This window comes from Lampetra planeri, chromosome 79, assembly GCF_965212315.1.
Source record: "Lampetra planeri chromosome 79, kcLamPlan1.2.h2, whole genome shotgun sequence".
Classification (NCBI taxonomy): domain Eukaryota; kingdom Metazoa; phylum Chordata; class Hyperoartia; order Petromyzontiformes; family Petromyzontidae; genus Lampetra; species Lampetra planeri.
Window position 1 is genome coordinate 964,453 of NC_136184.1, and position 27,177 is coordinate 991,629.

The following is a 27,177-nucleotide window of genomic DNA, read 5'->3' on the forward strand; positions in this document are numbered from 1 at the left end:
AAAACCCTTAAATTGATGGACAAGGCTCTAGTCAGAATTCCCGATTTTGACCCCCACAATAAGACTATGGATATCCACACACATATCGCGACAGTGGAAGAGGAGGCAATGATTAGAGGGTTGATGAGACGGGATGAAAAAGCGAGTTTGTTGAAACGAAGCTTAAATAAAGATTCTATTACATGGGTAAAGTCACTACCACACAAGGTTAGAAATGATTTTAAACAACTGAGCCTGGCAGTGATTCGGAAGTTTGGAGAATATTCGACACTCACTGAGGGGTTTTATGCTGTAAAATCGATGACCCAGGGCATGGACCAAGATCCACGTGACTACCTCGTGCAATTTAAAAGAGCGTATTACGCAGGCGATGTGAATCAATACCACGAAGGAGATAAAATGTTCAAAATTATGTTTTTTGAATCCTTGAGCCCAGAGATTACCGAAAGGGTGAGAATGGTTGTGAATCCAGAAACCGCATCCTTACGCCGCATAGAGAGCAAGGCGTACATGGCATGGTTATACAGAGCTAAGAATCATAATTCGGATCCAGAACACAGGGAGAGGGATAAGGAACCCAGCCTCTCAGAGAGGAATAAAAATCACCGAGCAGTCCCACAATGCAGGGCGGAGCAAACACGCACGCACACATGGCAAAATAACCCAGAGAGAGGTTAACACGAGAATGAGAGCGGCATAAAGCCGAACATGCAGGAGAATCGTAGGGGGGAGAGGTTCAGAGCAGAACCATATCAACACCCCATCCCACGACACACGCAAGGTTCAAATTACGCACAGAGATGGCGAGATAACCATCCAGCGGGAAGGGGTTACACAGACCGCGGAGGTATGGATGCGAACATTCAGAGGAATCGCAGGATGGGAGGTCAAACACAATTGATCCAATTCCGACCAATTCCTCCACCGGCTATACCAGGAGGGAATAGAGGAATAACACAGAATGCGGTCCAAAGACATGATGAACGACCCACAGTGAGCGCGAGCGAGCGGCCAACGCGCGCCCCACCCGCCGAGGTATTAAACCCTGAGATCAATGAGGAATACAGGCAGGCTGCAAGTGACCGGGCGGGCAGAAACGTGGACAGTACTCCCGTAAATGACGCGCGGATCGAATACAAGGACAGGGTTGCATTGAAGCGTGATCGGACAGTACAAAAACCGACAGCAGGGACACGCCCTGAGGAGCGCAGGCATGAGCCTTTGAATGGAAAATATCCAAGGGAAACCAAAATTTATGTGGGTCGGAGTGCTAAAATGGAGACGAATGTCCATGACGTATCGGGAATGGTGTTGAAATCCAACACACTCGTAAAAGCAAAGAGGGCAACATTACGAGGGACAGAATTAAATCGACACACTGACTCGGCAAATGTGCATGTAATCGCAGAGAGAGCGAATGCCAGTGAGGACGGAGTACAGAAGTTGGTTGTGTGCGCGAATTCCGATTATGTGCAGCACAATTTTACACCACACACTCCCACGACGCGAGAGAGTGAGAGGGGAAATTACAAAAACGAACCGGAAAACCGTGATCGAATGATCAAAGTGATAAGTGGTAAACCAGACACTCAGAACTTGGTAAAAAGATTGCAAGGATGTAACAGGAGGGAATTAACGCAAAAATGCGTTCGAAACCGCTACATAGCGTTTCCCAGGATTTAACAAAAACAAAAAAATTAATATCCGTCGGAGTTATGAGGGATGAGAACCATGTAACTGGGGATATCGATGTTAAAGTTTATTTCTTTTGCTTATTTCAAATGTAATCTTGTTAAGATTGTGATACATGCGCGCTTTGGAAGGAATGCGTTATGGATTAGTACCGATGTTTAACGTGGTGTTTTATTTTTTTTTTTGCTTATTTCAAAGTAACCATGTTAAGATGGTGATACATATGCGCGCGTCGTAAGAATAACCGCCGAGAGTGAGGGCGGCTTATAGATTCATAACACAAAAAAGGGGCATTTACTTGGTTTGGAAATTCGCCAGTGGCCAAATCGACCCCTGATAATTTTCAAACGGGCGAATTGTTGTGTCTATTTTTTTTTAATTAAGAACAATTCAAAAAAATATAATAATTTTTTTAATTTTTATATATATATACCTTTTTTTTTTAATTAATTAATGAAAACAACTCACTTCTCCTCACAAGAACACCAGGAATCCATGAAACATGGAGGGCGGTTAAAGTGTTGAGAGTTCAGTCACAAAGAGGTCATGGACATCCAAATGGACAAAAGATGTATGGACTAGCCTCCCAAGACATCTAGAGATACAGATAAGGGCAGAATAAATAACGGTTGAAACTTCGCGTTTCTTAACGTTTTCCGTACCGAAAAGTAGAAACTTAACAAAGATAATTAACCAACAAACAATAATTTTTATTATTATATGTTTCCTACCTACACGACCTTCCAAAAAACAAAATAAAAACTAAAGGGTACGAATTCCAGAAAGCTTAAGTGCATAGTACACTTAACCTTAGGACATAAAAAAATTAACTCAGAATAAAACACCAATCTATGGGGAACTAAACTAATGAGCATATCTCACTACGATAATGTGTAACATGTTTTCCAGGAAATGGCAGCCCTCCTGCTCACGCTCCTGCTAACGTACCTTGCCAAGCTAGCAGGGATAGAGCCAAGGCCTGATGATGCCACCCAAGAATAACCGTAGAAACTATCTTTTAACGATATCTCCTATAACACGTAGTCAATAGAATAATTTCTCCCTCCCTTATCGTGTTACCTTCCTTTAGAATTTTTTTTTACTCCTCTCTCTTGTCACATATAACCATGTTAAGTTGTGACACGTACGCGCGCGTTGTAAGGAAATAGCAGCAAAACTTGAGGACAATCGATGGTTCATGATGGAAGAAGGGTATACATTTTTTTAAAAATAACCCGTGGCCATTTGACCACTGGCCATTTTTAAAAGGGCGGAATGTTGTATCCTAAGCCTTCTTCCAAACTTGATATTTTCATATATTATCTTTTTACTTGATATATAATGAATGAAAACACCCCAAAAAGCAGCAGGCTGCAAAAACCAGGTGTTGTTAAGTAATGAACTGGAGGAGGGCTAGGATGACAGAATTTGCAACCTTGCTTCAAGGAAGGAGGGGGCCTGATGAACGGGCATATGTCACCCGTGCAGGCGGCAGAGACAGTGGGAGAGTCAGCCAGACATAATTAAGGCAAAAAGCCAACCATCCTGCATGGTTTTAAGGAATTAAATTATTAAATCCAGGGTGAGTGGTCAAATGAAGTGGGTCAGCAACGTTGTGTGCACAGGGGAGGGAGCTGATTAACAACCCTGCGCGGCTGAACGTGAGGGGGCCTTTGACCTGAAATTAAGAATAACACTCCCAGAGCAGAAGGTTGGATGACCACAGTGAGACGAATAAGAGCGTTGTATATCAAGGATGCAGACTCAGCTGAATAACAAGGCTGCGGAGGTTACCAGGAGTTCGCGTTCGCCTAGTTAAGTCGGAAAGCTCAATTATTCTGTATTGCTCTTAAAGTAACATTAAAGTCAGAATTTAACAACAGGGTAGGCTAAAGTTATCGATATTCACACCCACTCCAATTAAACCAGGCCACAAGTTACGCCTACTGAACCATCACCATCATTAAGTCAATATGAAATGTTATTTCCATACTTTAAAATACAACTCGACCCAAAGCATATGACAATCAGAACCTTCCTAAGTCAAAATTGAATCGCACCCAGACAGGAGCGAATAGTCGATATAAGATTGAAGAGGGAAGGAAATTAAGAGCACGGCGAACTGCAAACGTAAGCAAAAAGCCGGGAACAACACACCAAGCCCAGCAACAGCGAGTCGGGCTTCGACAGGCCATAAAAGTAGGAATGATAACTCCCGGGGTCAGGGGACATCAGAAAAAGCAAGCAGACAAAAACCAGAACTGACTCCAAGGTTCAACCGCCCTCACCTACAAGGAGTGACGGAAATTAATGAGGCCTTGAGTTAACGGCGTCAGCTGGACAGCAACAACAACGGCGAGCAGAGACAGAGTGAGGCAAAGACTGCGGGGCTGTGGAGTGCAACTTCATGTCAGTAAAGCCGACAAGTTAAGTTAATGACATCACAATACATAATATCGTACATAACATCAATGTTAACGCTATTCACCGTCAACTATATTCCGCTTATATAACCATGCAGACACCAAGGAATACGAATTCCTAGGATCAAGAAACTTACCCCTTAACCTAAGATATCGGGAATAAATTAATAATAATAAGCCTATGCATGAAAGACAAAAGTAAAACTTATGAAAAGCCAGGATAGCGGGATAAATCACCACTAGGTCGAAATAAAATACATAATAAAAGAGCGATGTTAAACCCAGGGTCGGAGAGAAAAGGAGATCCCGGCCGTCTTTGTATCCCCGCAGCGCGGGATGGGAGTGTGTATGTGCTCGGGGAGGCACCTCCACTTGGGTCAAGCACCACGATGGGAAACGACACACCTTAGGCTACATACAGAATCATAACTGGGAAATGGTAAGGGACAAATGTTAATTTAAAACTTTTTAACCATGTCTGTGTGCGTCTGTGAGGGTCGGAGGGAGTGTGCCCCTCCCTCCAGGTCGTGCAACACGGACAGAAACGCCGGTGAGACGATTTGTAACGTCTGTGTTTTGGTTCATGAAGGAGGCCAGACAAGAGATAATATTGCACCCAGACAGAGAGACGACTTCGAGGCAATTTGTAACATCTGATTGTTTGCTCATGGATTTTATGGAGGGAGTATGACAACGGAAAATACCATGGGTGATGCACACAAGGACACGGACGTACGGACACACACATGAACACACATACACACGGACAGATCCTGACACAGTAAATCAAAAGGAAACACCGCCTTGTGGGCAGGACCCAAAGGGATTTTTCGGCATAAAAGAAAGGACTCTGAGCATTGGAAACCAGTTGGACCAGGAGAGTCAACTCATCACGAGGGCGACCAACGGGTCGACTCATGAGCGAGCTCGACCGGAAGGGTCGGCTCGACTCATCAGCCGAGTTCGACCAAGAGGGTCGAACTCACCAGCCGAGCTGCGACTAACGGGTCGGCTCGACTCTTCAGCTTCTGGGACTCAGCCGAGTTCAGACGGCTCTCGGGGCTCGACTCAAGCAGCTCCCCGTCTCCTCTGCAGGCGGGCAAGACCCGCTTGACAGCTCAACCTGCCGCGTCAGAGGCCCCTGCTGGCAGCCAGGGTCGCGGTTGGAGACGAGAGGACGACTGTGTGCTGCGAGCGAGCTGCGGGCGCCACCTACCGACCGGGTTCCGAACTACGACAGCGTATCAACAGGCATCCAACCAATTCCCCACGGCGACAGAGGAGCGACTAATACGTATGACGCGCACCGCCCCCTCACCACACGACCCCCAGGCATCTGTTGACATAAGGAACCGACTCCGAACACTGACTATTGAAGACAACTCTTACCACTCAAACCCACTCGAACCCATAAGCCATCCGTGGCTGTGAAGAAAACTCGAGACCGAGTGATGGCCATTCGTCGTTTATAAGAGTATTAAAGTTAAGGTTTTTCTTAGCATAGTATTTGCATGTTTTAACGACTCTCTCTCACTAACAACCATCGCGTTACGCGGGATCCATGTGCCGTTGTCAAGTGAAATCAGACAATCATTGATGATACTGTATTGATGCCGTGTTGACGTTCCGGGATTGAGAGTTCGCATACTATATCATAGTTGAGGTTGAATTAGTAATAAATTGATTAATACAGAAGTGGTTGTGTGATTCTTTCCTGAAGTCTATGCATAAGATCTGCTTCTGCGTTGAGATCTGAACTTGGTGACCTTAATAAACACACTAACACATACTCAGTAAATGTTAAAGCGATAACGGGGCGAACCGGGGACCTAAATAAGCGAGAATGAGACGAACCTAGACAACGATGCCGAGTTAATCTAAGTTAATCTTTCATACTTACACCACACCTGCATAACTGCATACGATTAATTGCCTTATTCCGATCGATAACCCACCCTCGTCACCGAGGCGGGGTCTGGTTATCATAACGACTGGCATTATCATAATTACCCCCACTCGCATAATTACTACAATTACCTCTCGAATTGGCATAATTAAATGTGCGTAACTACATGATTAACATATTTCCGGATAATTACACATTTGGCCAAATTTCATTTGATTATTATTATTTTCACTGAATATTCATAACCCACACATACCACACAATAATTTCACCCACGCACGCATACAACATATCAAAATTTTCATAACCAACATATACAACAGAGTGAACGTGGCACTGGGGGAGGCTCTGGAGTTGGGCCTCCTCAGGGCGACTGGCGTTAGAGTGGAGAAGTCGAGGTGAGAGTGACTCGGGGAATGGGAGTGAGGTGAGTGGAGGGGTGACTAGGGAGTGAGATTAGTGGAGGGGTGACTAGGGGAGTGGACGTGCACCTGATAATGCACGAATGTGAGTGGACTGCCCATGCATTCATCATTATTATCGGCATCGTCACCAGTGATAAATCCACTGTTGGATTAAGGCCTCCCCAAACCAACGTCACTTCTCGTGACGCCTGCGCTGTGACAATCGGCCCCAGCAGCTCCTGTGCATGAGCCTCCCACCTCCACCTCCCCTCCAAGTTACTCTTGATCATCGGCCATCGGCACTTCCAGAAAAGTTTTCATCTGTGTGTTGCTCTTTCCGTCTCTTGGTTTAATCATCATGGTCAACATGAGGAGGGATCTTAACTTTGTGTATGTTCTCTCATCTGCGCGTTCCTCTGTCTTGGTGTGATTTCGAGCATGCGTCTCTTCATGCTTCTCTGTGCAGGGTTTGTTCTGTACATGTTTTTTGCGCTGGTGGCCGCGTCTGAACCGTGTGGTGCTCGTCAGGATGCCACTCAATACAAAGCAAATGGAAGGAGTGAAATTCTCTTGGGACCACATCCTCCTCTCAATTCTTCACTCCTGGTGTACAAGTCAGCAGCTGGGACCATCATTGCTACCCATTAATATGTACGGGCTAAGGATTCTCTTCATCTGTGGGTCTCCACCTCTAAACGATGACTCTCTGAGTATCGACCGCAGTGCATTTCTCAGCTCTATCGGGCACCCGGTAAAGATTGATAAACTCTCAGCTCACACGGTGGTTTCGGGTGATCAGCCAATGAATACATCAGGATGTGCAGCCTTGTGAATAACAAACCTGCATTGCGGATGGTGCCGACTGACCGCCACGCTGCATACTGCTGTATTAATAACCCACCCTCACATGTACAAGCCTGTGTGCGTGTGGGTATGCGTATCATCCGGTAATTGTATAGTGTTTCGCGGATGAACTTGGCAACACCAGTACCGATGAACTAAACTGGTTTTGGGCTAACCCTAGGTCGACTCACCGCACCAGGTACTCACTGGAGGCTGTGTAAACATCACCACTCACGAGATATAGGCGGCCAGGCATGGTGCTGGCCACCCACCTCATTGTGTACCGTGCTGGCTCTCATAGGTGCTCGCTAAAAGCACTTGCCTCAAGAGTACGTTGAGGTTATACAGACAACCTTTGTCTTTGTGTGTAATGTTTTAATTGTGGCAGTGTAATTTTCAATGTTAATTTTTTTTCATGGCCAACTTGCACTTCGGCCACTTCCGGACCCAACAAATAACCTGTTCCTTTTCTTGGTAGTTGTGGTGGCGGCGGTGGGCGCGGTGGTGGTGTATATTTATAGAGTGCCTTCTCTCAAGGTGCTTTTTTTGTTTCATTGTATGTAATGGCAGAGATTAGGGATTATTAAAGTACAATCATAACCACAATCATTAACAGAAATCTATTTTACACACGTTAATTTAACTCTCTCCGTCTGTTGTCGTATCCTCAAAAAATCTTGTAACTAAATTTTTACCCACTTCCCAATGTGCTATCGACTGCAAACTTGGTATTCTTATGTCATACTGATGACAAGACTATATTCTATCATTAAAAAATAAAATATATTGAAACATTTTACACGCTTTTATTTAACTCACTCTGTTGTATCCTCAAGTCTTGTAACTAAATTCCAACCGTCTTCCCAATGTCGTATCGACTGCAAACTTGGTATAGGTATGTCATACTGATGACAATACTATATTCTATCATAGAAATATATATTTTTAAACAATCATTTTTACGGGTATAATTGTCCACGGTCAACTCACGTTGGCTGTAAATCACCACGGTCCCTTACGTTATGGCAAGCTTCGGGGAGCCACGTCGAGGGGCGGGGGATGTGGGAGGGGAGGGGCGATGTGGGAAGGGAGCACGGGGAGGGGCAGCTCGGAGTTGGCCACGGTGGGGGGGGGGGGGCTCCCTCACGCTATGACAAGCTTCGGGGCCACTTCCTGCAGTCGTGGAGTTTTGCCATTACTCGTACGGTACATTTCATTAAAGCGTGTTTTTAAAAAAAGTATTTTAAAATATTTTATTATAGCAATATATTGGGGGGGGGGGGGGGGGGATTTTGAGCATATTTGATTATTGGGGGGGATGTGTCCCCCTCTATATATTATAATTACGGCTTTGATTCAATAATATTGAAACATGTACATTGCAACGCCGCATGAGCAACCAGGAGACTCCTCTTGTGAGTTACACCGAGTTTGTATTCTCCAGCACGTAGTCCATTCGAAAAGTTAGAATGCTTGACAAGCAAGTGGAGTGAGCCAAATGGAAATTTCCTAAACCTGCACCAAAAGCTCAATGCGCTGACACTGGGAGGGGTGGAGTGGGGCCACTGGGAGTCTCTTCTCTGTTCCCGTGTTTCATCATCACCACATACACCTCGGCTACCCCCACACACGTACAACACAAATCCCCCATATACAGTACACACAAGGAAACACAGATCCCCCATGTAGCCTACACAGACTGTTGGGGAAGTGCAGTTAGTGAACACCTATTCAGGCTGACATGGCACACGATAGTGTGGTGTGGTCAGTGCCACGCTCGGCCACCTGTCTCCCCAGTGCTGATGTTTACACACTGCGATGGGTACTTGGTTAAGGCTGAATATGCAATAACAAGGCTACACATAATCGCAAAATCTGAATATTTATACTGGAGTAAAATCCAATGAGTGCAGTAGAAACAGGACAGGAAGTTACAACCAACACAAATACACGATAAGAGTGCAAAGTATAGTGAAGGTGAACAAATTACTTAAAAATATACAAATGAAAATACTTTTTTTTTTATCTTACCAGGTAAGGCCCAGAGCTATTATCTATTTTTTCAGAAGCGAGCTGGCCACAAATAATAGCTCGAGGAAGTGGATTATCACGTGAAAATTTATAGCAGCAAAATAATCTAAATGGATGTTTCTAAATGTGGAGAAAAAATCTGGAGAACCCAGAGATAAAATATAAGCGTCCACGGAGAGAACATGCACACTCCAACTATACAGCAGGTGTCAGGGTCGGGATCAAACCCCCGAACTCTTGCATACCAGGCGAGGAAGATAGCATCACACCACCATGGTGTCACTTAAATAAATACATAAAAGTATGCAAGTTCAACTTGCATCAATTCCCAAGCTTGGGAAAGGCAGTAAAACAACAGCAATAAACATTCCCAGACCACACCCAGACAATGACAGTCTCCCAATAAAATTGTACATTACAATTGAATTATTGATACGTTGTTAAGCATTCCGAGGCTGTTGAAGTGCTGTTATTTGGTATACAGATATATGTATATGCAAAGATTAGAAATATCAAGTGTATTTGTTTAGCCAGGTTTTTAACCTGGATAGTTCATTTGCCAGTGTAATCTGAGACACCAAAATCGAAAACTAATAAATTAGAGCAATGAAAGAGAATTCAGAGCAAAAACAACTTTAATGCAAGAAATCGACAGCATTGCACAATCATTAACACATTCCTTCTAGCTGAAGTCGACTTGGAAGATTATTTTTAGACCGATCATAACGCAATTGAAAGTTAAAATACATGAATTTTAAACAGATATAGGGTAACTATTGAAGTCATAAATAGACTAGGATATGTGCATGAGTGTGATACACACCCCTATGTACGCACATTTATGAAAAACTTTCCTACTCAGTGAAACCATGGTGAGCTGCCAGACCATTTAAAATCCCCCCCTCGCATGCCCCCTGCCACCCCTCCCCCACAACATCGTTTCTATATACCACATTCATACACGTAGGAACAACAGTTCCCCACTGCCCACCAGAGATTGTCTGTCTTGGATAGCCACGCCCTCGATTTGTATTTCATAGAGCGCTTCGGGCGGGCTCAGCACCACGTGACGCACCGCCCCACGCAGCTTGCGCCGCGTGACACGGATCGTACAAATGCGCTGTCCAACCAAATTCCTACCTGCCCACTCCGAAGGAACGTGTTAAATACACTTACATATCAGAATCACCACGCTCATCAGCATTTTGGAGCCGCGTTTACCCTCGGCTCCGTGTGGAGCTCACAGAGAGCTCCCCGCTCATTGTCGTCTCAGAGTCGGTGTCACGATCGAAGCCGTGGAGGTGAAATACGCTGGGCTGCTGTGCGAGTCGCGCGTGGGGCAGCTCCGTCTGCTGCAGGGCCAGCACGTCCTCTCAGCTTGTATCTAAATATACAGGTCTCCTCCGCGAGTCAATTTTCTCCTCAGCTCCTGCTTCCCCTCCTCACTTAAGTCATTGTCCCTCAACCTGAAGCACAGAGAGAGGTTCACGCTGACGCGGGTTCACACGGAGACTCGGGCAGCTCCCCACAGTTCGAGACCCACGCAGCCCCCACAACAACCACGCTGGATGAAGGTCTCCCCATGCCATGAGAGCTGCATTACCATACTTCACCACGCAGGTCATTGCAGGTCTGTGATGGCAGGGACTGCAGATCTCGGATCGCAGAATAGTTCAAGGGTAGATTGTGCTGCACACCGCAGTCTGTTGCCCGCAACTTAGCTCTGCTGCATATAACGCCTGTGGTTATGTGCTGTGGTCAACCATCTAAGCACTATCCAGGCTCAATCCTGCTTACCTTGCAGATTTGAGATCGGGGCATTCCCAGTGGTTTGGCCATGTCCCTGCATCTGATATAATGAATATTACATGCACTGGAATATATCCACTACTAATCCCATTTCTGACAATGGCTTTGATAGCACATAAACGTTATGTGAAGGAAGCCCATTGCCCAAAACGTCTTTTCCATATTTGTTCTGTTAAGGCCACAGTGTTACTAACGAATCTAAGTTGTATTCTTGGTTCTTTCGATAAAGTCACGTAGAAGGGAAATAAAATAATAAAAAGAAAACAAATATTTTTTATTATGTTATATTTAATTATTTTCTTTATGTTTTATTTTTATTATTTCCCTTCTACGTGATTTTACCAAAAGAACCAAGAATATGAATCCCTGCAGTCACAAAAACTTTAAATTGGATATCTAAGTTGTTTTGTCTGTAGCAACAGAGCACATGTGAGACACGAGTAGCAGAGCTTACCTGAACTCCTTCAATGCTTTGTTGGTGATCATGATGTCATGAAGAGCTGGGATCGATTTGTCCGTCAGTGAGCAGTCCTGCAGGCTACAGGGAGAGAAGGAGGCACTGAGTGGGGTGAAATTGGAAAATAAAAAGTGTACACACACAAGAAATGGAGAGCAACTCAATATCCTTCAATACAATTACAAGCAGTGGCGGCTGGTGATATTTATTTTTGGGGGGGCGCATTTTTTTTATTTTATTGAGGGGGGCAAATAAATATAAAGCAGTACCAAAAACCATTTTGACTACTTGAATATAAATTTTGATGATCTTTATTTACATTTCAGACCAAAAGAAGTACCAAAAAGCATGTTTCCTACTTGAACATAAATGTTTCTCTTTTATATACATTTCAGACCAAAGTACCAAAAAGCATGTTTCCTAGAACATAAATTTTGCTCTTCTTTCTTTCTGGCCAGCAAATTTCTCAACTACTCTCTGATTAAAGTCAGTCATCTCCGTAACAAGTCTCTTTTCCATGGACAGCAATGCCAGTGCAGTCAGCCTCTCCTGGGTCATGGTGTTTCTGAGAAAAGTTTGTATTCGTTTCAAGGTTGAGAAGCACCTCTCAGCTTCAGCCGTGGTCATGGGTGTGGTAATGATAACTTTTAGGAGAGTCACAGTTTCGGAAAAGACTTCTTCGAGATTATTCTCCATAAACAGCTGGAATAGGTCCACAGCACCACGGCAGGCTCTGAACTCTTCCTTGCTGTAGATGAGACTGAGCTCCATCTTCAGCTTGCTTCCACTGAGCATCGGGTACGCTTTCATGGTGCTGCTCAATGCATCTTCAGGAAAGGTATCCTTGTACTCATCAAACCTGTCCCCCTGCAACAAGGTGGCACAGACAAGGTGGTCTGTGAAGGAGAAACGCTCCCTAGTGTGTCCCAGGATTGTGTCACAGACCTATAGAGATAATTAAACAAATAGATATATAAATGTAAGGTAGTAGCCTGGAGTAGACCACTAATTGTCACAGTTGCAATTACTTTCAAAAGAAAAATAGAGCCATTTGAGTTTTTGTCCCATACAAGACTGTAGTTTTTGGTGGCTTCAAATTTCATTTGATCATTTATTTTTATGTTGCCAATTTATTATTTTTGGGATGCTATTGTATATTAAAATTAAGATTTTTGTTAGGATTTATACCAAACTAAAAATGTTTTCTTGAGTCTGTAGAATATGATATGTAGGCAGGACATCTCTGCAGCACAACAATAATGTAAAATGGTATTTTGACTGATTTCTATAACAAACTCACCTCTGCTGCAATCCTTTCACGGTCTTCCGAACTGAGCGCCCGGCGCCTCTTTGTTGGACGAGAACCACTGCTTTGCTCACCAATGGAGTGGAGAGAGTTTCTGCAAAGGACAAAGATAAGTTATTATAATTTTGGCAAAGGATAAAGAGAGTTAAAAATGAAAGAGAAAGCAAATAATGATCATATTACAGGAATAAAGTTACCTGATCTTTTGTATTCCTTGTTGGAACTGTTGGATGCTCACTTTGATATGGACTGAATCAATGTTCTTTTTCTGGAGCTTGGCATAGAGGAAGTCTACATGTGGCATGATGTGGTGATAAAGTTCCAGAAAGAACTTAAAATCCTCATCCTCCAGTAGCATGGCCAGGGCTCCTGCTTCTCTGACAGTATTGGGGTCGAAGTCACCTGAGTCTTGTATGCTCTCAAAACAGTGAATGAGATCCTCTCTGTGCTCAAAAACAGTATTAATGGCACGGCTATGAAAGTTCCATCTGATGTTGCTGGATCTTGGCAGTCTATGGGCAACCACTTTATCCAGAAAACATGTCCGCTTGGGTGACTTAGAAAAAAAGCTGGCAAATCCACCAATGTTAGAAAAAAATATTCTCGTCTTGGATATGTGAGACGTGGCCTGTTGCATTATCAGGTTGAGCTGATGTGCGTAGCAGTGGATGTAGTGGGCATTTGGGTACACATCTTGTATTTTTCTCTGAACACCTGCAGTGGCACCCCTCATCACGCTGGCCCCATCATATGCCTGGCAGATGAGCTTACTTTTCTGATCCTTAGGAAGGATAGAAGCAAGACGCTCTTTTAGTGCAGTAGCAATGGACTCAGCTGTAGCTGACTGCAGAGGGATGAACTAAAAAAATCTTTCCTGCACGTTATTTTTGTCGTCGATGTAGCGCAGCACAAGCACAAGTTGGGACTGTGTGGCAATATCTGTTGTTTCATCTGCCTGGATTGGTAAAAAACTACTTGTCTGGACTTCTTTGATTATTTCTTCTCTTGTAACAGACAACATACAGTCCAGTAGCTCGTTCTGTATAGTTTTTGACGTTCCCTTAAATACAGTAGCACTGTCAAGGTGCTCTTTCAATGCTCCATCAAGAGAGGCAACAAAATCCACCAACCCGCGAAATATACCGGGGTTATCTGAGCTCTCACTCTCATCATGGCCACGTAACGCCAACTCAAATGCTCCACAAAATTTCACACAGTCTATTATCCTGGACAGTATGTGTCGATTTTTTGTCACCTCTTCGTTGTGCCTTCTAATGCCAATCCTGTAGCCTTCATCTAGTTGTTCAGCAATGCTAACTCTGCCCAAAAACGTTAGTTTCATGCTATTATCAATATGGCTGCGGCTACTTTCATGACGTTTGCATTTGTCAGAGAGATGTTTGAGGTCTCTTACCCCCGTCGTTGTCCACAAAACTTCAGTGCCGACACTTTGAAATAAAAGACAGGGAAAACAAAAAAAAATTGCTAACATCACATCCAGCCAGCCACCTCCGTTTCTCATAACAAGCGCGGGTGAAGCTTCGTGTGTAGCTTCGTCCTCTGTCACTGGCCTGCTGCTGGATTTGTAAATCGGGTTGGTCCGGTCCGAGATCCTTTATCTTTTTTATTTCTTCCAGCGAAAGCCTTGTGAAAGGGTTTTTTTGTAAATAAATTACAGAATTTGGATGAACTGCTGCCATTGTTTACACAAAAAATTTGATCAGCCTAGCAAGTGTCGAAGTGGTGTCGCCTGCGCACTCGCAGTAGTGGCCCAGAGCGTAAAGTTGAATGACAGGTGACGAGAACCAATCAGATTGGATAAAATAACATGTATCCAATTCTGATTGGCCAGGGACGCAACGACTTGCGCCCTGAGGAGAATCTTTAAGAAACCAATTAGAGACCAGCTTCAGGTCACATGCTGTCCGAAAATTTAAAGTCTCACATAGACATCCATTTGTCCAGCGTCCCGCATGAAACACATTGAAAAACATAGAAAATAGTTGACCGATTAAAGCCAGTTTTTATTAAATGCTGATGCTTTTCTTACTACTAGCCGGCACATCGTATGAAAAAAATATTTTATTTATGTATTTTTATATAATTTTTGTATATGTATATTTCTTGAATCTTGATGGAGGCGGCGCCCCAGCGCCCTCTATTGACAAGCCGCCACTGATTACAAGGGAGTAAATATCGTAGAATCAGTTAAACAAAGAGGTAGGGAGTGATCATTGCGGACCCAGCAACGCAACCCTACTTGTCTAATATTTGTTTAATGCGGCTTTGTCCAACACGGCATTTTCCAGGAACATTACACCTCGCATTCAGCGAGGTTTGCCTGTGCGATGGGGTCCATGAAAGGCCACTGTAGATACAGGCAGTCAGAATCAAAATCTGAATATTTAAATTGTAGAATCCGAAAAGCTATAAAGCTCATCACAGAAGCCCACGCTACCCATTTCGAGGCCAAGGCTGGTTTAAACTGTATATTGGGTAAGGATAAAAAGAATGTTAAAATGTATAGGGTCGGCGTATAAGAGTCATTGGTGACTTTATGGCTTTAATAAGGATCATGTTGTGTTATTTATGTAAACGTATGGGTGGGCAATTAATGTCAAGCTTGCAGCCGATCGTTTAAAGTAAATTCATAATTTTAATTTATAACATTAAACACAGATGATCATCGATTATATACAGAGCGTGTCTCTCTGGATTCCAACATCTGGTGAAACCGGTAAAACCTCTCCAAAGGCTGTACCATTCCGGCGACCGCCACCATGTGCGTGACAAAACAAGTATATACGCTATATTTCAGGATCAAATACTATATACAGTACATTACACACTACATGCAACTTAAACAATGAAAATACTGCACGTATATAAATGTTTCATGACTATTAACTACAGTCATAGAAACAGAAAACATACAGTGTGATCTGGCGAAAATTGCGTGCAATTCGGCGTTCGCCAGAGCACTGATCTGAAGGCTGCATCAGTCCGGCGATTGTCAAACACAAGTTGTTGTTGTCAAACACAAGTCGTTGTTGTCTAACACAAGTTGTTGTCATACACAAGTTGTTGTCAAACACAAGTTGTTGAACAAGAGCGTAGTACGCACATCAGCCCTTGCGGAGTCAATATTGGAGTGGTGAGTGCGGTACAGTAAATACAGTAACTTTTGACAGCAGGATATACATTTTTCTTTGTAGATTTATTTCAGAGATTTTCACATCGCAAACTATTTTAAAACACTAAATATATACAGAACACTTTAAAATATCATTTTCAAAAATATGCAAAAATAAGCTATTTTAAACAATGATGCGATTATCGAGTGTTTTTGAAAATCCGGCACCTGTGGTGCCACAGCGACGGGGCCGCTCGGCCGAGCCAGGGAGCCGCCCGGCTTCCACCGCCGCACTGCCCCCCATCACCCCCCCCACATAAACACGCACCCGCACCCACGTAGGGCCTCGTGGTCGGGTCACCTACCCTGAGTTTTCACCCGAGGGCCCCCTAGGGGGGTTACGCCACGGTTTCTCAGGGCCAGGGAATTGGACAGGACCCTTCCCAGGCCAAGTAACACTGCGGCGCCGTGGGCGGATTTGAGATCGCACGACCACGGCGAGCTCAGAGAGCCCCGCAGTTAGAAACGCATACAAACACAAACACGGGTCAGCAAGGCAGATAGCTGGGATCAGGAACCGGGACGACTGATTGGTCGAAAGTTCAAAGGCCGGCGGGATCGCAAAAGAGCGGGAAATCCTAGGCTCAGGATTGGTCGAGAGACCAAGGCGGTCGGGACGGGGGCGCCTAGCCTTTGATGTGAATAGTTTAAAAGAAAACGCAGGGGCAGTAGGGAACTCTCTTCTTCTGGAGTTTGGACACGGGGTCAGCGACGAAGGAGTCATCGGGCGAGCCGCTAGATTGTCTGCAGGACGATCTGAGCGCCGCAAGGTCACCAAGGACTACAGACGGTATCGTGTTGCGCGCCTTACAACACCTCAGAGCGGAGAGTAGGGTCCGTAGGAGAGGGTTAGTTCGGGGTAAGGACGAGTGGGAAAGCGGTTTAGCAGAGAGCTCAGCATAGAAGAGGGCTACACGGCACCAGAGTGTGGGTTAGAAGCGCCTTGCGGGCCCGCACACACACACGGGTGGCTCGGTTGGTTAGCAAGGGCTAATAAAATCTCGAGCGTAGTAACAAAACCGTGTTGTTGGGTGTTTTTGGAACGTGGTATTAGCGTGCACTGCATTCGCGAGTGTGTGGTCGATGTATGCATAAAGGCCGTGGTCTCTGTCCGATTGTGCGGGTACGGAGGTGTGTGCGTTAACGCCCGGGGAGAGCACTTTTGTGTGTTGGCGTGACTACGCAGCCGTGTGAGAGGAGAATCGTCCTTGTACGATATTTGGGTTGACGTGCACGCGCGAGTGGGGGAGGGGACGAGTCGTCGTGTCGGCGTGTGCCCCGCTTGCGTGTGCTCGTTACTTGCGTAAGCTCTCGGCGTGCGTAATCGGCGTACTCCAGGTGCGCGATCGTAACGTGAGCGACCAGCGCGGCGCAGAGCGGCGCAAGAGTGGGTGTCGCGTGGGGAGCTGCGTGTGTGTGCGTGCGACCACCCCGTGTGCGATACAGGTGCGCGATCATAACGCGAGTTGAGTTGGAGTGCGCGGAGCGGCGTGTGTGTGTGTGGGCGTGCGTACGTTCGCTCCGTGTGGGTTGCAGGCGCGCGATTAGGACAGGGAGGTATCGTAGTAGGGAGGGGCAGAATACTACTCGGTAATTAGCCATGCCGGCTACGCGGACCCGCGGGGGAGGGGAATCCTCGGGCGATGGTTCCCACGCCACGGGTGAGGAACCTAGCAGCGGGGGGGCGATTGATGATGCTAGCCCGGCCGTTAGCATTATCGAGGGAGGGATCTCGGGGGCTAGCGACCCCCACAAATTGGTGTCGGAAGCGGTACGGACCCCCGCGTTACCTCACGCTAAAATAAGACTGATATTTACCGGCCGGGGGGCCCCTTCGTGGAAGGCATTCGCCCGCAATCTCTTAGGGGCCAAGGAAATTAATGGATGGACGGACGCGCAGGCAGTACGTCAACTTAATATGAATCTTGATGGGCGGGCAGCCGATTTTGTAGAAGCGTTACCCGCGAGCGCACAGACACAGCTAGAGGAGCTGATGCGCCGACTCGATCAGCGTTTTGGCACGCGTGACGAGGAGGAAGCAAAATCGGCCTTAGAGGCGCGCCGTCGCCAACCTGGCGAAGATCTACGTGATTACGCCGAGGATGTGCGCGAGTTAACAAGGATCGCACGCCCGGGGTACGCAACTAATGTTATTGAGGAACTGGCCGCCGAGAAAATCCAGCGGTACCTGTCTCGCACGGCGTGGTGGCAGCCAGACATGAGCTGCCCACGTCTTCCCTTTAACGCCCTTGTCGAGCGCGCACGTAAGTGTGAAAGAATTCACAGCGAACGCGCGCAGCTCCGGGGGCTGGGACGAGAGCACGCCATTGCGAGCCTGCTCTCGGAAGACGAGGAGGAGGAACAGGAGCTCGCGAGAACGGTAAGGGGCCGGGAAAGAGAGCCTCCAGTGTCCCGCGAGACAACCCCGGGATGGGTTGCCGGTATACAAACGGGTATAAAGGATGTCTCCGGCCAGGTAACCCAGGTAGGTGACAGGGTAACCCAAGTAGACAACAAGGTAACCCAAGTACGGGCACACATGACTGCGCTGGAGACAATGGTAGAGACGGTCCAGGCCGAGGTAGGAGGATTAACTGGGAGGATAGCCCGACTAGAAGCAGAGTATGAGCAACAGCGCACGGGGGGAGGAGGGAGTGGGCAGAAAGTTCGCCACAGAGCCGCCACTCCTCCCAGGACGTGTTATGTGTGCGACCGTCGAGGGCATCTCATGAGGGACTGCCCTCAGCGCGCCCGTGCGAGGCCGATGCATAGGTCAAACACTAAGCCCCCCCTAGAGAGGGGACCACCAGGGGATGAAATCGACGTAGACCCGACCCAAACCAGCTGTAATAATAATGGCGAGCGAGTGATCCATAAACAGGTTACAACGACAACACCCAAGGGCGCATGGACCTCGGGCGATTGGCTGCGGGAGCTGGTGGCAGGGATAACGGGAGCCACGTCGCTGGTGGAAGGCCAGGTGAACGGGCAGCGCACCCGGATCCTGTTGGACACGGGCGCCGTGGCCTCTCTCATGAGCGCCGCGCACTGCAGCATGCTCGGGGTGGACGTGGGCTGCCTGCAGGCCCCGGATCGCGCGCTGCACACGGCAAGCGGAGCCGGGATGGGGTTGCTGGGGAAGGTCTCCCTCGAGGTCCGTCTAGGAAACCAGGTGTGCACACAGGAATTCTACGTTTCGAGTGTGTTGTGCCACGAGTGCATTGCAGGAACGGACCTCCTGGAAAAGTTGGGACTTAACGTACAGCCCCGGCAACGATGCGCTACGGTGGAGGGCAGCGGGGAGCGGATTCCGTTCCTAGGACAGGAGCCGAATCGCCCACGCTTCACACCCGTGGCCGCTACGCTGGTGTCGGCCGTCACCATCGGGCCTCTCGCCGAGATGCTGGTGCCAGTGGCAACCCTCTCCACCGACCCAACCCACCGACCATCGGGCGAGGTAATGCTGACTCCTCACCCGGAGTTGGCATCGCGATACGGGGTGGTAGGGTCAGCCACACTGGTAAACGCAGATGGGGGCCGGCTGTTTATACGTGTGTTTAACCCACACAGTACCCCGGCAATGATACGACGACGCACCCCGGTAGCCACCGTACACCCCCTGCACGCTCGCCACTCGAACGACTCGGTGTTCGCACTCTGGGCGGAGGACCCTGGCCGCCCCGAGGACAGCCAGGATCTGGCCTGGCGAGTCGGCCCGACCCCCCGAGCCGAGATTGTTCCCCTGCAGGATGCGCTACATGTGCCTTGGGCAGCCTTACCTAAGGGGGAGGCCGATCAGCTGCGCGGGTTATTGCGGGAGTACGCCGACGTGTTCAGTGAGCACGATTCGGACGTGGGCCGGACCGACCTGGTCAAGCACCAAATTGACACAGGTGCAGCCCGACCCATCAAACTCCCCGCATACCGAGTGGGCGCGCCTGAACGGACCCAGATCAAAGAGGCAGTCACGGATATGCTACGCGATAACATAATCCAGCCCTCCGCGAGCCCTTGGTCTGCCCCGGTGGTACTGGTAACGAAAAAGGACGGATCGACTCGGTTCTGCGTTGATTACCGAAAATTGAACGCAGTCACCCTCGGCGACGCTTTTCCCATCCCACGCATCGACGACACCTTCGACAGTCTCGCAGGAGCGCGGTATTTTTCCACCCTCGATCTGGCGTCCGGTTACTGGCAGGTGGAGATGACGGAGGAGGATCGGCCAAAAACAGCATTCACCACCCCGATGGGCCTGTTTGAGTTTCGAGTGTTGCCGTTCGGACTCACTAACGCGCCCGCGACGTTCCAGCGGTTGATGGAGTTGGTGATGCGGGGCTTGCAGTGGGAACAGTGCCTGATTTACCTGGACGACGTAATAGTGTTCAGTAGGTCGCTGTCCGAACACTGGTCCAGGCTGCGGGAAGTATTCCAGCGACTGCGAGCAGCCCATCTCAAGCTCAAGCCACGCAAGTGTTACATTGCGCAACGCGAGGTGGGGTACCTCGGACACCGAGTCAGCGAGGCAGGGGTGAGCACCGATCCCGAGAAGGTGCGTGCCGTAGTGGATTGGCCGCGGCCGAGGAACCTGACGGAGATCAGGTCATTCTTGGGACTCGCCACTTATTACCGTCGATTTGTAAAGGGATTCAGTGAGATTGCACGCCCCCTCACCCAACTCACCTCCCCTAAGAACCCCTATCAGTGGTCGGAGGCCTGCCAGACGGCTTTCACCACACTCAAAGACCACCTCACCCACACCCCCACCTTGGCTTTCCCAGATTTCACCACCGATTTTATTTTGGACACTGACGCCTGCAGCAGTGGGCTGGGCGCGGTGCTGTCGCAAGTGCAGGGTGGGACGGAGCGGGTCATCGCGTACGCCAGTCGGACCCTGAGCGGGGCCGAACTGAACTATTGTGTAACCCGTCAGGAACTGTATGCTGTAATTTTCGCGTGTAAACAGTTCCGACCGTACTTGTACGGCAGGAAATGTCGTGTGCGCACCGATCATTATGCACTGCAGTTCCTCCTTACATTCAAGGAACCGCGGGGGCAGATGGCTCGATGGCTGGCGCAGCTGCAGGAGTACAACCTGCAGATCGAGTACCGAGTGGGGCGGACACACGCGAACGCGGACGCCTTGTCAAGACGGCCCGCGGTGCGCGCTGAGACGAGGGAGGGAGACGCCTGCCCGTGCTTCACGGGGGGACGCTGCCGCCAGGCAGCAGAACCCAATGAGCGCGCGGGAACTAAACTCCCCCCCCCGAGAGAGAGTGCAGTGTGCGCCACAGAGACCCTCGCAGGTGGCACTGAGGATCCCGTCGACCGCCCGGCAAGCGCGGGACCCGCGGCTCGGGACCCGATCGGACGGATCCAGGAGGACGTCGGCTGTGCCTTCCCGGGCCTAAACGACGAGCAGCTGAGACAGACCCAGCAGCGAGATCCGGATCTGGCGGCAGTGGAGGCGGCACTGCGGGAGGAAAAGAGCGCCCTACCAGGACCCTGGAGCGGTTTGTATGCCCGGTTGTGTGTACAGAACGGAGTGGTACGGGAGTTAACCGAGGCCGGCCAGCCGGGGTGTATCTGTGTTCCTGCCCAGGTGCGACCCCAGCTGCTACGACTGGTACACGACCACCCGCTCGGGGGCCATGATGGGGAACGGCGCACCCGGGAGACTCTGCGTCGCCAGTATCTCTGGCCTAAATTGGCGCAAGATGTGGCCGCCTGGGTGCAGGGCTGCCGGGCCTGTCAGCAGTGTGGGCAAAAGCCGGCGAGGTACCAGGTACCCCTGAGGCCGTTCCGAGTCAGTCGGACGAATCAGTTGGTCGGAATCGACCTGCAAGGGCCCTTTCCACGATCCCACCGGGGCAACCGATATATTCTTGTAGCGGTGGAGTACTTCACCCGCTACCCCGTGGCGGTGGCTATCCCGGATAAAACAGCCCTCGTAGTGGCCCGGGCCTTCGTGGAAAACTACGTACTTAAGTGCGGGATCCCCGAACGAGTCATTACCGACCAGGGTAGTGAATTCGAGGCCGAACTATTCCAGGCGCTGTGCCGAGAGTTCGGGATCCAGAAGGACCGAACCACGGCATATCACCCCCAGGCGAACGGGATGGTAGAGAGGATGAACCAGACTCTGGCCGGGAAGCTTAAACGCATGGCGGCCGCGAATCAACAGGACTGGGACGAACACCTCCCCTATGCCCTGTTCGCCTACACCACCGCCGTTCACACATCTACAGGACAGACCCCGTTCCTAATGATGTTTGGTCGCGAGTCTCGCCTGCCCGCAGATCTGCTGTTCGGTGTCCCTCCGCCGCAACGGGAGGAAGGGAGCCACCCCGTGGAGCACTTGCTGGAGACCCTGCGAGGGGCCAGGGGCCGAGCCTACCCGCACGGAGAGGCCGCGCACCAGCGGCAAGAGCAGGGCGCCCGACCCCGTATGGAGCCCCCCTTCTACACTGCGGGCTCCGAGGTGTGGCTGTACACTCCCCGCGTCGGTGCCGGACAGGTGGGGAAGCTGACCACCTACTGGCGAGGACCCTGGATTGTGAGACGGCAGATCTCACCATGGACGGTGCTGATTCAGGGAGGAGAGAGGGGCCGGGAGATGGTGGTCAACATCCGCCGACTGAAGCCGTGGCGAGCAGCCCCCGAGGGGGGGAGCCCCGCCGTCCAAGTACCCCGAAACCCCGGGGTCCCCCTACCCCCCGTGCCCGGGGGCCTCGCGCAGTATATGGGCCCCACGGAGCCCCGGGCTCCGAGGGGCCCCGGGCGGGGCCGGGGGCGACGAGGACGGCGACCCTTAAACCCCACCGCCTCTGAGTTTGTTCCCCAGCCCGCAGGTGCCAGAGACCGAGGGGAGCCGTTGGAATGGAGGAGGAGACCACCGCCGGAGCCCCAGGAGACGGAGCCGCCACCCCCGAGGCCAGCCACAAGGGCCGGGCGAATCCCGCGGACCCCGCGGCGATACCTCGTGGGGGCAACCCAGGCGAGGTGCTCCAGTCAACCCGGGACGGGGACTGGCACCCCGGGGGGCTATGTGGTGCCACAGCGACGGGGCCGCTCGGCCGAGCCAGGGAGCCGCCCGGCTTCCACCGCCGCACTGCCCCCCATCACCCCCCCCACATAAACACGCACCCGCACCCACGTAGGGCCTCGTGGTCGGGTCACCTACCCTGAGTTTTCACCCGAGGGCCCCCTAGGGGGGTTACGCCACGGTTTCTCAGGGCCAGGGAATTGGACAGGACCCTTCCCAGGCCAAGTAACACTGCGGCGCCGTGGGCGGATTTGAGATCGCACGACCACGGCGAGCTCAGAGAGCCCCGCAGTTAGAAACGCATACAAACACAAACACGGGTCAGCAAGGCAGATAGCTGGGATCAGGAACCGGGACGACTGATTGGTCGAAAGTTCAAAGGCCGGCGGGATCGCAAAAGAGCGGGAAATCCTAGGCTCAGGATTGGTCGAGAGACCAAGGCGGTCGGGACGGGGGCGCCTAGCCTTTGATGTGAATAGTTTAAAAGAAAACGCAGGGGCAGTAGGGAACTCTCTTCTTCTGGAGTTTGGACACGGGGTCAGCGACGAAGGAGTCATCGGGCGAGCCGCTAGATTGTCTGCAGGACGATCTGAGCGCCGCAAGGTCACCAAGGACTACAGACGGTATCGTGTTGCGCGCCTTACAACACCTCAGAGCGGAGAGTAGGGTCCGTAGGAGAGGGTTAGTTCGGGGTAAGGACGAGTGGGAAAGCGGTTTAGCAGAGAGCTCAGCATAGAAGAGGGCTACACGGCACCAGAGTGTGGGTTAGAAGCGCCTTGCGGGCCCGCACACACACACGGGTGGCTCGGTTGGTTAGCAAGGGCTAATAAAATCTCGAGCGTAGTAACAAAACCGTGTTGTTGGGTGTTTTTGGAACGTGGTATTAGCGTGCACTGCATTCGCGAGTGTGTGGTCGATGTATGCATAAAGGCCGTGGTCTCTGTCCGATTGTGCGGGTACGGAGGTGTGTGCGTTAACGCCCGGGGAGAGCACTTTTGTGTGTTGGCGTGACTACGCAGCCGTGTGAGAGGAGAATCGTCCTTGTACGATATTTGGGTTGACGTGCACGCGCGAGTGGGGGAGGGGACGAGTCGTCGTGTCGGCGTGTGCCCCGCTTGCGTGTGCTCGTTACTTGCGTAAGCTCTCGGCGTGCGTAATCGGCGTACTCCAGGTGCGCGATCGTAACGTGAGCGACCAGCGCGGCGCAGAGCGGCGCAAGAGTGGGTGTCGCGTGGGGAGCTGCGTGTGTGTGCGTGCGACCACCCCGTGTGCGATACAGGTGCGCGATCATAACGCGAGTTGAGTTGGAGTGCGCGGAGCGGCGTGTGTGTGTGTGGGCGTGCGTACGTTCGCTCCGTGTGGGTTGCAGGCGCGCGATTAGGACAGGGAGGTATCGTAGTAGGGAGGGGCAGAATACTACTCGGTAATTAGCCATGCCGGCTACGCGGACCCGCGGGGGAGGGGAATCCTCGGGCGATGGTTCCCACGCCACGGGTGAGGAACCTAGCAGCGGGGGGGCGATTGATGATGCTAGCCCGGCCGTTAGCATTATCGAGGGAGGGATCTCGGGGGCTAGCGACCCCCACACACCCCCTTCCCCCTGAAGCCGCCAGATAATCGATGATCTACTGTATTAGCATAATATAGTTTGAAACAATATCATTGGTTAGAGTAGGTAACGTGACAATTGTAATGGTATTGTGATTTAATAGTGGTTTAAAGTGCTGTAATAAGTGTGGCTAATAACTTAATTGATGCACACAAAAGAATGTTATAATAGACGTTAAAATACTGTACAACATTATTATGCGAAACCGAGTATCTTTGTGTTTTGTGTCCGCATGTGTGTATATATGTGTTTAGGTGTACTTATATAAGTGTGAGTGCATCAGGACATTACTCACTCTAACATCTCCAAACTTCCTTCTCTCCCCAACATCCCGTCCGCTAAAAGTCGGAGTCCGCTGTCTCTGATCTTGTTGTGAGTCAGCCTAAACCCGCGTGGACGGGAGAAGGAACAGCGCTGACTCACTGAGCCCACGGGAACCGCGGAGTCAAACACGCGGTGAGTGAGGGACACTCACAATGGTGGTGAACATAACCACAGCACACACGTTCATGAGCAAAGCTGCTCATTGTTTAATGCTTCCGTGTTATACATTTTATATATAATAGGTGGCTTTCACAAATATCAGTTTACTCACAATAATTCATTCAATTATACTGCACTCTACCTTTATAATATGAAAAGTGTTTGTGTTTATATAAACACAAAGTTACAACAGAGGATCACACACAAGTACAGTTTCATCGAGGAACACAGGGAGATGTTTACAATTAATTAATGTATCTGCTAACAATATGAATATTGCTTTAGCCGACGTGTTAAACTAAACAAATGTGTTAAGATTACAGTAAAACATTTTGAAAGTGGACTCGATTAAGCAGGACAGCAAGAGTAAATGTGTTCACATTTAAATGTTTACTTCACGACGCGTTGCACCAACAATTAGCACAGTTTGTGCACAGAGCACTTGTGAGAAACGAACAGCAAAGCTTACTCGAGACTCTTCAATCTTGTGTTGGCCTTGAGGATGACACTGAGAGAGGAACCCGACTTGTCCCTCAGTGAACACTCACGCAGGCTGCAGGGAGAGAAGAGACGGTGAGTGGGGGCAGAGAGGAGTGGGGGCAGAGAGGATGGGTGGAGGGTCTGGGCACAGAGTGGGGGATGGTGAGGGATGGTGAAAGGTGGTGGTTGACGAAACAGTGGTTGAGGGTCGTGTTTGTGGAGACTGTGCACATATTCTTGGGTATTTCGGTAAAGTAGATAGATTCAAATAAAATGACAAAGATAACAAAAAAACTACGACGTTTCGATCGCAATACAAGCGATCGTCATCAGGAGAAAAAATAGCGGGAAGCTATTGAGGCAGGCTGTTTTAAATGTTTGAAATGGGTGTAGTCACCCATATGACCCTTGGACTACACCCATTTCAAACCTTTAAAACAGCCTGCCTCAGCAGCTTTCTCGCTCTTTTTTCTCCTGGTGACGATCGCTTGTGTTGCGATCGAAACGTCGTAGTTTTTTGTTATTTTATTTGAACCTATGTGACTTTACCGAAAGACCCAAGAATATTAATTCCTGAAATCACGAAAGTTTTGAAACAAAATTTAATCTATGACGTTAAATACAGATGATCATCGATTATATCCAGAGCGTGTTTATCTGGCTTCCAACATCCGGTAAAACCGCTGCAAAGGCTGTACCAGTCCGGCGATCGGCACCATGTGCGTGACAAAACAAGTAGCTGTGCTCTATTTCTGTGTCAAATAATATATACAGTACATTACACACTACGTACAACAACTTAATGCAAACACTGCACGTGTATAAATGTTTCATGACTAATAACTACAGTGACAGAAACATAAAATATACAGTGCGATCCGGCAAAAATTGCGTGCAATTCGGCGTTCGCCAGAGCACCGATCTGAAGGCTGCATCAGTCAGACGATTGTCAAACACAAGTTGTTGTTGTCAAACACAAGTTGTTGTTGTCAAACACAAGTTGTTGTTGTCAAACACAAGTAGTTGTTGTCGTCAAACACAGGTTGTTGTTGTCGTCAAACACAAGTTGTTGTTGTTGTCGTCAAACACAAGTAGTTGTCAAACACAAGTTGTTGTCAAACACAAGTTGTTGTCGTCAAACACAAGTAGTTGTTGTCGTCAAACACAAGTTGTTGTTGTCGTCAAACACAAGTTGTTGTCGTCAAACACAAGTTGTTGTTGTCGTCAAATACAAGTTGTTGTTGTTGTCAAACACAAGTTGTTGTCGTCAAACACAAGTTGTTGTTGTCGTCAAATACAAGTTGTTGTTGTCAAACACAAGTTGTCGTCAAACACAAGTTGTTGTCGTCAAACACAAGTTGTTGTCGTCAAACACAAGTTGTTGTCGTCAAACACAAGTTGTTGTTGTTAAACACAAGTTGTCGTCAAACACAAGTTGCTGAACAAGAGCGTAGTACGCACACCACCCCATGCAGAGTCTTCGATATTGGAGTGGTGAG

General features: G+C 49.1%; 1 pseudogene across 1 annotated transcript in view; it reads right to left on the minus strand.

The window, feature by feature from the left end:
• Window positions 1-10,236: 10,236 nt before the first annotated feature.
• Window positions 10,237-27,177, minus strand: part of LOC144738261 (NACHT, LRR and PYD domains-containing protein 3-like) — a 43,526-nt pseudogene continuing 26,585 nt past the window's right edge. The window contains exons 7-10 of the transcript XR_013589203.1: window positions 25,668-25,751; window positions 25,011-25,097; window positions 11,563-11,646; window positions 10,237-10,765 (exon numbers count right to left, since the gene is read on the minus strand). The product of XR_013589203.1 is annotated as an NACHT, LRR and PYD domains-containing protein 3-like (transcript). The remainder of the gene's footprint in view (window positions 10,766-11,562; window positions 11,647-25,010; window positions 25,098-25,667; window positions 25,752-27,177) is intronic.